The following is a 12,139-nucleotide window of genomic DNA, read 5'->3' as shown; positions in this document are numbered from 1 at the left end:
ACTATGGGCTTTTATTCAGTGTTTATTCAGGTATTGATTGAGATTTCATTCTGTGCCTGCTACTACCTGTGCTAGACACTTAGAATAAGGTTCTGAACAAGATAGATAAGGTCTCTGCTTTTATGGAGCTTTATATATGTTATTTAATACAACAGCCCATAAGGGAGATATTATACTTTCATTTCTTTTGCTGAGAAAGCGAGGCGCAAAGAGATTGAGTAAACTTTCCAAGGTCATACAGCTAGTAAAGGATAGAACCTCACGGCCTTTCAGCCTTGGTTTCTCATTTGAACCATGCGACCCAAATATGATTTGAGTAACTGTTTTCTTAATTATCCCGAGTAGTATATAACATACTATTCTAGATTTCTAAAAATATGCTCATTTGTAATATATGATGGGTGTCTTAGGCTGGGCATTATGATAATTCATGGTTGAGAATGGAATCCCAAAACTTTTATAAAGAGTTTTAGACTTGGAAAGAATAATAAAATTAAGGCTGAAGCGAAAAGATTTCCATAAAACTTAGAGATGCCTAATAGTGGAAAATATCACCTCATAAGGTAATGAATTAATTGCCCAAAGTTTAGATAGAGCCTGAATCCTGTCAAGTGTAAGTAGGACTAGCTGACTTCTTTCATTCTTTCCCATTTAACCTATAATTCTATGCTTTAAGAAATAAATGGTTAGCCCTGGCTAGTTTGGCTCAGCGGTTAGAGCGTCGGCCTGCGGTCCGGAGAGACCCAGGTTCGGTTCCCGCTAAGGGCGCGTACCTCGGTTGCAGTTTGTCCCCGGCCCTGGTTGGTCGTGCGGGTGGCAGCCACTCGAAGTGTCCCTTCACGTCGATGTTTCTCTCTCTCTCTCCCTCCCGCTCTATCTGTACAAAAAATGGAAAAATATCCTCGGGTGAGGATAAAAAAAAAAAAAAAAAAAAAAGAAATAAATGGTTAAAATTAGAAATGGGGAATGGGGCGGGGAGGATGAGTTCTAATACACAGGATGACCATATTTACTGTGCAGACCAGGACCCCTGAGAATGGAAGAGAGTGCTGTCAATTAAGCTGGGGCAACAGGCATATTAGGGCTGTCCAAGGCAGATTCGATGGATGACATAACCCAAGGAGAGGATACAGCATTAAATATGCCTTTTAAGCAGATTCTTTAGCTTTGAGGAAAGGAGGCTGAGACCTGTAAATGAAGGAACAAAAGTCTGGCGTAAAGGAGCACAAGGAAGGGAGGACCCAGTGGAGCGACTTATTTTTGTTCTGGATGATGGTGTGCATGTGCAAGGAAAAAAATGGTGTGAAAACATAAAATTAGTGTGGCTCAGTTGATAGGAGCATCATTCCATATACTGAAAGGTCAAGGGTTCAATTCCCAATCAGGTTGTGGGTTTGATCCCAGCCTGGTTGGGTTGCATGCAGGAGGCAACCCATTCCCCCCCCCCCCATCCCTCCCTTTCTTCCCCTCTCTAAAAATTAATGAAATGGTCCTCAGGTGATAATTTTAAAAATTAATTTAAAAAATTTACTGTGTATTGTTAGATAAGAGCAGAATCTTATTCACACAAATGCTCCATAATTTTTAAGTCTGAGGTAATAAATACAGTCAGCCCTCATTTATCACAGTTAATCAGTTCCAGACCCTACCACGATAAATTAATTTCCGCGAAGTAGGATTCTTTATTTATAAATCAAATATTTCACAGTTAGAGCATAGGAAACCTGTTTACGACCTTCTAAATATGTTTTTTAACATTATTAGCGCCCTCTAGACATGAAATAACACAATTTAGTCATTATTACACTCGTATTACCCAATATATTAGACAAAATAGAAAATAAGACATATTAGATGTTACAAATATTATTGTACATTTAATTACACAGTTTTTACACATAACCACTAACCTATGAAAATAGTGCAACTTGTTCAATGATGAAGCAATGAAGATGAAGAGATGTGCTGCACAGCAAAGAAGAGCAAGATTACTGCTCTGAAGGCACGACCTCAGTAGGATAGTCCTCAGGTGGTCCAGCATCTTCAGCAGGTGTGTCGTCGTCTTCCGCTGAAGGAGCACTAGGAGTGGGCAGTGGGTATCTTGGTGCACAGCTGAAGAACATTGTGACAGGTAGTCGCTGGCGCTCTTTGCATATGCGTGAGGAGGCTTTGTAGGGTTCTGTTGCTCCAAGTGCATTTCGGAACCGCAATGCACGCGTCATTTGTGGGTCCCATTCGCCAATCCTGACCTGTACTACCTTAATGGTTCTCACGACTTGCAAGAGACGCTCAAGTGTAAGGCCAACTTCCTCCTCCTGACCCCCAGGGACCTCTGGCTGCTCTTCCTTTTCCTCACTCACACAGACCTTGGCCTCATCCTTGAAAATGAATGTCCAGGAAGGCATTCTTTTCCAGAACAGTCCTGTTTTGTCCATATTGAACACCTGTTCTGGATGATACTCGCCATCCTTAAGGACCTTCTGGAACGTGTTGTTCACGTAGTCCTCTGCTGGAGGCTGGTCAGCAGAGGCAGCTTCTCCGTGGAGAATGACACTCTTCAGATGATACCCCCTCTGGAACTTCTCAAACCAACCCTTGCTTGCTGTGAAATCCATGAACATTGCAGAAGGGGGTCCTGGTTGAGGTTTGTCCGCCGCAAAGCGCTGATAGAGCTGCCTCGCCTTCTCCCAGATGACCAGCAAATCCAGTGGAATGTGTTTCTTGCGGCTGTCACTGATCCAAACGGCTAGGGCAGACTCCGTTTCACTATCAACTTATGACTTGTCACAACGTGCTTTGCTTCCTTGCTGAAAGAGACAGTGGCCGTTGCACGGATGTTCTTTTCATCTTTACAGATGGAGCGAATGGTAGACTCATTCAAGTCGTAATGGTGGGCAACCTCCACGATTTTCTTGCCATCTTCGATCGTACCCAAGAGTTTCACCTTCTCCTGGATGGTTAGCACCTTCTTCTGGTGCTTAGTTTCATTGTCAGAAGGCTTAGAAGAAGCAACACGTTTAGGAGCCATCGTGGAGCTTAGATAAAAGTTCTCAGAAATCGCAAACACTTGCAAAAGCAAAGATGCTTCCAATGCTTGGCGATGTAGAAGCATGTATGTGAGAAAGGAACTTACATGAGGCTGAGCCAATCAGTGGCCAGGATAGGAGAGGATAGGATAGCCAATCAGTGACCAGCACGCTCTGATTGGCTCGATTTCACCACACTCGCTTTTTTGGAAAAAAAGTTATTGCTCACACACAGGAGTGGTTGAGTGGTTGCACCTGGCACTAAAGGATTTGTGGGGGATGCTCGAATACATAGGCCTACAGTTCATATGTACAGTAATTTTAATTTTAATTGTAATACAGGGGTGTATAATTGACTCGAACAACCCAACATGCATGGTATCATTTTCACTGTCGCGATCAACATTTTAATGAATATATATTGGAAAAAAACGCGATAGAGTGAAGCAGCGAAAGTTGAAGCACAAAGTGGCAAGGGACGACTGTACCTACATTCTTCTTGTTCTTAATATCTGCACTTGCATCCAAGTTACAATGTATTCCTAAAGCCACAGAGAATAGCAAGAACCAACATAAACCTCTTTTAGTGAAATTACATGAAGCAGGGACAACTAAGTTTCCCAAGAGCAGCCCATGTTATTAAGAATTCATGTACAAAATTACTTTTACTTAATGTCAGTGGTTGAGTATAGCATAATGTCATTCTAAAATAGGTGAATTTTTTATGATTAATACAGAAATACTCCCCAAAATTAATACTTCTGTAAGGTTTAAAAACCATTGTAATTTCCTGTTTGTGTTGTTGCCCCTTAAGTATTACATCATACTAAGCAACTGACCAGCATGTGTTGAAGTGAGTTCTATTAGAATATTACTTCCTCTACTCATCAGCACCGAAACTCTTAAAAATAATGCCCATTTGGGGTATAGAAAAAAAAGGAGGCCAACGTGACTGTTTCCCTCAGTAGCCAGATTTGATGATCGGCCTAATTCTAAGAGGGGAAACTTGGAAGGAAGAAAGGAGAGGAGGGGGCAAAGTCCTACAGGAGGGAAGAGTAAATGGACTTCTCACGGTCAAAGACTCAACTGCCTGATGAACAAAATTAATTATGCTTTTCATTCCTTTGGACAATCCATCCAGATCCCACTCAGATGCAGACTTTGTCTTCCCAGTTTCCATGAAAAGTACTCTCATTTTCCCAGCTGACCAAACGTAGAAGCTTAATACCAACTCTATACCACCTATTACCTGTGCTCATTGCCTATTCAACTGCAAAGTCCTGCCCATTTATCTTTACAATGTGTTTGTTATGTTTCTGTAATCATTGCATCGCCTGGACTGTATTTACCTGGGCGTTTAGCCTGTTTTGTTTGCCTCTGTCTCTCTGCATCCTAAAGGTATATAGCGTCCAGCTAATGAGCCTTTTAAAGCATGTTTCTGATGACGTCATTTCTACTCCAGTGTTCCCATAGTATAGCCACAGAACTGCCACTAGAAATGCAAGATACTCCTTGGAAAAAAGTCAAGAGGTCAATAAATTTGAAAGTGATGTATGTTTTATCACTTTCTCAGGGAGTCATAATTTGTGATAATGTTAAAAGTGTTGATAATACCTTTACAAAAAGAAACCCTTCATTTGGATTTTAACTTCATTTTACCCAGTGTTTCACAAAATTTTTTTTGTCCACAAACAACATTTTTGCATACTACCTATCTTCCTGAGGAATCTCAGTTCTTCAGAAATAATTAGAAATGCTGCCTACTAAAAATCTCCATTTGCTCCCCACTTCAGTTATTAGAAATGGATTTTTATATAGCGTGGCAGAATTTAGAGAGTCTTCAGAATTCTCAATTGGGCAAATTGGTTTCCTGATTCATAGTGTAACAAGGTTCAACCCCATCTTCATTCATGACTGGTACCCATCAATGTCTTTGGGGAGCGGGTGGGAGGAGGGAGGCAGGCATGCAGCTGCAGATTCCCTAGCCACTGAGGGTCGGGACTGGCACTGTTACTAATGAAAGGCATTAGGCACATCCCTGATAAATACAAGTTGGTGCAATTATTAAGTATGTTGATAATGTGTGTTTTTTTTTTAAATAATGTTTTACTTTATTATTGCACTGTAATATCTAAAGGCAGACCTACTTCACAATACACTTCTAAGTCACAGGAGGGAGAAACTTTGCCTTCAGCTTCCCAGAAACCTGAGAGTAACTAGCAATGCAGCTCTAAAAAATTGCACACTCCATAAGCAGGCTTTCAGGACTTTCCATAATCTATCTGACCAAGCTGTATTGCCAGCCTTCTTTCTTATTCATGATTCCCCCCTGGTGGTTGCTGCCCTTTTCTGCCTGTGTCTATGCCTATCCTAGTCCCTTTAACTAAATGGCTTGTCCTCAAGTTCTGCCATCCATATTGGTCAAAGTTCTTCTCATTGCAAGGGACACACCCATTTTAATCAGGTTACGCAAAAAAGGGACTGCATTAACTCACAGAGCTGGAAAAGTGTGGTGAATGTTTGATACTCTGTTTACCTAGCAACTATATTTCATAGATGACACCTCAGTTTTTCCTTTCTTTGGAGCCTCTTCTCAGGTATTTGGGGTGAGACTTCATACCTAGGTGGAGGGATAAGAGGTATAACCTAAGTCTTATCTCTCCTACTACACTGAAGCTCCCTGGAGGAAGATGAAATATCTAAATTTATCTTTATATTTGTTTGTACCTATTAAGTGCCCAAAGAATATGTGTTAATGAATGCTGTTCAATGAATGAATGAACTTCACAAATAGGCTGTCTCTCCTGTGAATCAAAATCCCAAAATGGAACAATCCAGGGAGGCAAGGGCAGGAATTGTAATTTGAAGAGTCTCAGGCAGGGGTGGGGAACATCCGGCCCGCGGGCCATATAAGGCCCAAGAAATCAATACCAGCTAACATCACACTCCTCATCAAACTAGCCTGACCAAATATAGCAGGCTAATTTTTAAGTTGATTGTTTTGTATGGCCCGAGAATAATGTTATAAATATCCAAATAGTCCTTGGCAGAGAAAAGATTCTCCACCCCTGGAAGTTACCTAGCTGCCTGGACGGATGAGGCAATACGGTGAGACAGAATAAGTTCTTAAGCAGAGTTTACTTCAATTTGAAGGGAATTGGCCTCTAGAAATAGAACCTAAAGATAGACCCTAATCCAAGACAAATACTTATGCATGCAAATATTTAATGCTTTTAAAAATTTACCTACATATAATAAAATATATGAAAACAATTTATATATCCATAATAGATGATGGATAAAGAAAAAAAATGAGTGCTTACTATATGTCAGGTTGCTACTAACCACTTTCACCAAGATTATTTTATTTAATCTTCACAATCATTTTATGACAGGTTGACTTTTATAAGAGTTCATTTGAGCCAAACTGATGACATATGCCAGGGAGCAACTGTCACCAGAAAGGAATCAGCCTGGAGCTCATCTGCCTCGGACCAGCCACGTGTGGGCTCTTAGCTCCGTGCGGGAAAGGCTTCACAACAGGAGCCCAGGGCATTCTGAGACGCTGTTTATGAAAGCTGGGGACAGTGGAACAAGGAAGGGCTTAGGACAGAAGAAGCAAGAAGAGCAAGCCTAGGCAGGCTGCTTGGGCTCAATGAGAAACAGAAGTCACATGACAGAAGTGAGCCAAGGTGGAGTGCTGTCAGGGAAAAGGGGGGTCTTGGAGACAGGTTCAGGGGGTTAGCTTGGGATGAGTGGCCACTGTCCGCTGCTCTCCTGGTTGCAAGTCTCGTGGGGACCCTTAGAGTTTAGGAGATGCTGCCTGTGCGGGAAGTAGTGGGGGAAGGGAAAGGCAGAGGCATGGTCCTGGGAAGGAGAACAGGGCTGGGTCCTCTGTCTTAAAGGTTTTCAAGTCTGGGAGTTAAGGAGAGGTCTTAGGAAAGATCCCAATAGAATATGATTTATGCTGATGTGACAAAATGAAATTTATTTCCCGGACTCCATCTGTCTGCGGGTTGGTTGGCACACGTGGCAGTGACTGGAGTTCTGCTGTGTGTCTCCCCAGTAGGTGATTTCAGCTATTTACCCTGTAGGTGGGGAGGAGAAGTGCAAACCGCTTACTCTTACGTGTCCTTGGTTAGGGGAGAGCGGATTTTGTGATTCACTCCACGGCTGTAAACTGCTTGGCCGTTAACCGTCTGGTCCCGGCTTCCTGGCCTGTCTCACAGGATCTCAAATGCTGCAGAGAGTAATGCAGTCTTGCGGCTGCTTTCATGCATTTGCAATTCAGAAGGGAAAGTAAGGAGATGGCTTGCAGAAGGGAGAAAGCAGGGTGGGGATGGGGTTACAGGACAGGTAACAAGATTATGTGCCCTTTTGAGATGGGTATTTCTTTTTCTTTCATTTGTCTGTGGTTTTTGGTTTTTTTGAGAGAGAGAGGGAGGGAGAGAAACATCTATTTTTTGATCTACTTATTTATGCATTTATTAGTTGATTCTTATATGTGTCCTGACAGAAAATCGGACCCACAACCTTGTCAAATCAGGTTGACACTCTAACCAACTGAGCTACCCAACCAGGGACGGTGATTATTAAATCAGTAACCTAGATCAGTGATTTTCAACTTTTCTCATGGCACACATAAACTAATTACTAAAATTCTGTGGCACACCAAAAACTATAATTTTTGCCAATCTGACAAAAAAAAAAAAAAAAAAAAGGTATAATATTGATTCATTCACACCAGACGGCGATTGTTGTGTTGGCTGTTGTCATTTTGTATTTGACAATTTAAGGGAAAAGAGGTCAGTACCTGATTAAATAGTCAGTTATTGCATGCTTTAACAATTCTTGCAGCACATCAGTTGACAATCCCCAATCTAGATACATAGGAACAATGTTCAGAGTTTGCTTAAAGCAAAAATAAATAAACCCTTTGCTAAAAGTTATATGCCTAGGTTGACTACCCACCAGGAGCTGCCCAGTTAGGAATTTATGATCAGATCACCATGTGAGGTTACTTTTCATAGAACCCCCTTTTTTAAAAATCCTTACCCAAGGATATTTTTACATCTATCTTCAGACAGGGTGGGAGGGGGAAAAAGAGAGAAGAAACATTGATGTGAGAGAGACACATTGATTGGTTGCCACCTGCACGACCCCCACTGGGGCCAGGGACAAACTGCAACCAAGGTACGTGCCCTTGGCTGGAATCAAACCCAGGACTCTTTGGTTCGCAGGCCGATGCTTTAACCACTGAGCCAAACTGGCCAGGGCCAGAACCCCATTTTTTATCCACATAGTCCAAGAGGAAAATTTGAGGCTGTTATGTAGTTGCTTATATAACAAGAGACAAAACAGATTTCCACAAAATTTGTGTTGATAATTTTCAAAATATAATGACTGATACAGTCTTTTTGTAATGCTAATGCCATTAAGGAGAAGATAGAATTCTTTTGTGGGGGAATAACTTCTTCCTTAATTGGCGCTCAAAGCTAGTGTTTCCTATCATCAAAATCAATAGCAAATGCTCAGCTGTTAATGTAACTGTTTCTTCAGTCAGGAAAGCAAAGACTTATTAAAGTGAGGCACCATGCCTGGAGCCACAGGTAGCTCATACTCCAAGACCTATCTCGGTTAATGAGATTTTTAATGAGATGCTATGTATTTTATCTTTGAAAGTGTCTGAAATTTTCTTGTCATAGGTGTTGCCAAATACTGCTATCAGCCCATGAGCTGAGGGTTATAATTGAGCATATTCATTGGAAGACATTTATACAATTCTATTAAATTATGCTCAATATTTACCTTTTAGCATGTCATTATGTTGCAGATTAATTGCTTCCAATTCAGGTGGAAGGTCCTCAACTGCACAGTTAAATGGGTTTTTGAAATATGGAAATTTTCTTTTTACCTACATCGAGGTCCAAAAGACACTTCTGGAGCTATAGTTTGAATTCAGAAAATATATCTACTGCAAATTTGTGTGGCTGTGGAGATCTTGCTTCTTAAGTGATTAGTAGCACAGCAAGTGTATGAAGCAGCATGAGATTCAAACAATGCTAGTTGTTGAAATGACTTTATTACAGTGTAAGTTTGGTGTGTAAGCACTGTTTTACCTTATAGCTTTGAGTTTAATTCATTGAGAAATATTATCAAGTCTGCAGCAAAAGCTAATTTCCAAAGCCATTTAGTTTGATAACAGTGATTGAGGGCAGTTATTCTAATCACTTAAACGTGGACAAACCATTTTTAGATGGAGGGTTGTACAAAATTGACAAACAGTTGGATTTTATCTCCATGCCTTAGTTTGGAGAGATTTTAGTAACTGCCCAAGTCTACAAAACTGCTGAGTGGTGGAGTGGGGATTCGGATCTGATCGGGCGGCCTGGCCTCAGAGCCCAGATACCTGGTGGCTATGCTGTTCACCGGCAGCTGGTGGCCAGGTGTAGCGTGGCTCACAGGTTTCTTTTCTTTTTCTTTCCTTCTTCCTTCCTCTCTCCCTCCCCCCCTTCTTCCTTTCTCTCTTTCTTCCTTTCTCCCTTTCTTTCTTTCTTTCTTTCTTTCTTTCTTTCTTTCTTTCTTTCTTTCTCTCTCTCTCTTTCTCTTTCTTTCTTTCTTTCTTTCTCTTCTTTCTTTCTTCTCTCTCTTCCTTCCTTCCTTCCTTCCTTCCTTCCTTCCTTCCTTCCTTCCTTCCTTCCTTCCTCCCTCCCTCCCTCCCTCCCTCCCTCCCTCCCTTCCTTCCTTCCTTTCTTTCTTCCTATCTTTCATATTTGTTTTGTTTTAAATATTTTTCTTTATTGATTTTGGAGAGAAAGGAAGGAAGAGGAAGAGAAAGATAGAAAGATCCATGAGAGAGAACATCGATCAGCCACCTCCTGCACGCCCCCACTGGGGATTGGCCTGAAATCTAGGCCTGCGCCCTGACAGGGAGTGGAACCAAGGACCTCTTGGTGCAAGGGTCCAGCTCAACCACTGAGCCACACTGGCCAGGCTTCTTTAGTTTTCTTAAGAGAGAAAGAAACATTGGAGGGTTGAATCCACAAGCTAGGTATGTGTCCTGACTGGGAATCAAATCTGTGACCTTTTGGTGTACAAAACGACCCTCCAACCAATTGAGCCATGGTTGTGTTTTGTAAAGCATATGATAATATGTAAAAGCAATGCAGGTAAACTGCAACCAGTACTGTGTACTTACCACTCAACTTAAAATGTTGTCCACACTTTGATCACCTGTGTTCACATCACTTCCTCCCACCTGATGGAATCACTCCTGAATTTTGCATTCCTTGCTTTATTTATTTATTTTTCTGTTAACCCTCAGCTGAGGATATTTTTGCACTGGTTCTTAGAGAGAGTGGGAGACAGGGAGGGAGAGAGCGAGAGACACATCGATATGAGAGAGACACATTGATTGTTTGCCTCCTCCATGACCCCGACCAGGGCCGGGTCAAACCTGCAACCCAGGTACATACATGCCCTTGACCGGAATCAAGCCCGTGACTCTCCAGTCCAAAGGCTGATGCTCTAACTGCTGAGCCAAACTGGCCAGGGCCTTGCTTTCTTTTATTTATTTATTTATTTATTTATTTATTTATTTATTTATTTATTTATTTTTGTTACAGATGTTTGTCCTTTTCCCCCCATTGACACCTCCTCCCATTCCCGCCCCCCCCCCCCCTCAAGCATTGTTGTTTACGTCCATTGGGTACGCTTATATGCATAAGTTCTTTGGTTTATCTCTTCCCTCTACCCCGCCCCCTCCTCTGAGGTTTGTCAGTCTGAACCCTACTTCTATGTCTCTGGGTCTATTTTGTTCATCAGCTTATTTTGTTCATTATATTCCACAAATAAGTGAGATCATATGTACTTGTCTTTCTCTGACTGGCTTATTTCCCTTAGCATAATACTCTCCAGGTCCCTCCATGTCATCTCAAAGGGTAAGAGATCTTTCTTTCTTACAGCTGCATAGTATTCCATTGTGTACATGTACCACAGCTTTTTTATCCACTGGTTCGCACGGGGGACTCAGGTCGCTGGGCCCTAGCTGCTCCCCGCTGCCTCCTTCCAGAGAAGACCAGGGCTCTTCCAAAATGATGGGGACTCAGGGCCCAGGGAGAAGCCCCTGATGAGCCGCTGAGGCGGTAGAGGGTACGCCTAGTCCATAGCAACAGAACCCTCTGCCCACGTCTCCACACTGCTTGAGGCTGCTCGTCCACACTCGCATCCACTCACACTCTCTCCCACACTCGCTCACACTCTCACACACACCCTCGCTCTGGTCCTACCCACCACCACCTTCTTGTCCAATTCTGACCCTGGCTTTATTTTTTAATACTACTTTAATTACATGTGTATACCTAGTATATCTTTAAGTGTAACATGGAGTTGTTTTACCTGTGTTAAAACAATGTAAATGGTATGATAGCTGAGTTGAAGAAGTTCAGTATTAAAACAAAAACCATAAGTCTTTTACACCAGTGTGTAAAGACACACTCTGAAGTATGACTCAGTGGCACACCCTGGCCAGGTAAGCTCAGTTGGTTGGAGTGTTGTCCTGATAAGCCAAGGTTGCAGGTTTGATTCCCTGGTCAGGAGGGCACATACAAGAATAACCAATGAATGCATAAGTAAGTGCAACAACAAATCAATGTTTCTCTCTCTAAAATCAATAAACAATTTTTTGCCCTGGCCCATGTGGCTCAGTTGCTTGAGTGGTTTCCCGTGCACAGAGAGCTTCCTGGTTCGATTCCCTATGAGGGCAAATGCCGGGTTGCGGGCAATCCCCAGTAGGGGGCATGCAGCCGATTGATATTTCTCTCTCACTCATCTGATGTTTCTCTCCCTCCCTCTCCTCTCCTCTCTCTAAAAAATAAATAAAAACAAAGCCTGAAACACCAATCAGAAAGAATATACGCACCCCCATGTTCATAGCAGCACTATTTACTAATTGCTAAGATCTGGAAACAGCCCAAGTGTCCACCAGTAGACGAATGGATAAAAAAGCTGTGGTACATATACACAATGGAGTACTATGCAGCTATAAGAAAGAAAGATCTCTTATCCTTTGAGATGACATGGAGGGACCTGGAAAGTATTATCCTAAGTGAAAC

The 12,139-nt window shown here is 42.0% G+C and overlaps 1 non-coding gene across 1 annotated transcript; it reads left to right on the top strand.

The window, feature by feature from the left end:
• The first annotated feature begins 11,390 nt into the window (after positions 1 to 11,390).
• On the top strand, positions 11,391 to 11,549 carry LOC118629178. The gene has a single exon (XR_004959419.1).
• Positions 11,550 to 12,139: the final 590 nt, after the last annotated feature.

Source organism: Molossus molossus, unplaced genomic scaffold (assembly GCF_014108415.1).
Source record: "Molossus molossus isolate mMolMol1 unplaced genomic scaffold, mMolMol1.p scaffold_m16_p_13, whole genome shotgun sequence".
NCBI lineage: Eukaryota > Metazoa > Chordata > Mammalia > Chiroptera > Molossidae > Molossus > Molossus molossus.
The sequence above is the reverse complement of the archived record's forward strand: the minus strand, read 5'-3'. Positions and strand labels throughout refer to the sequence as shown.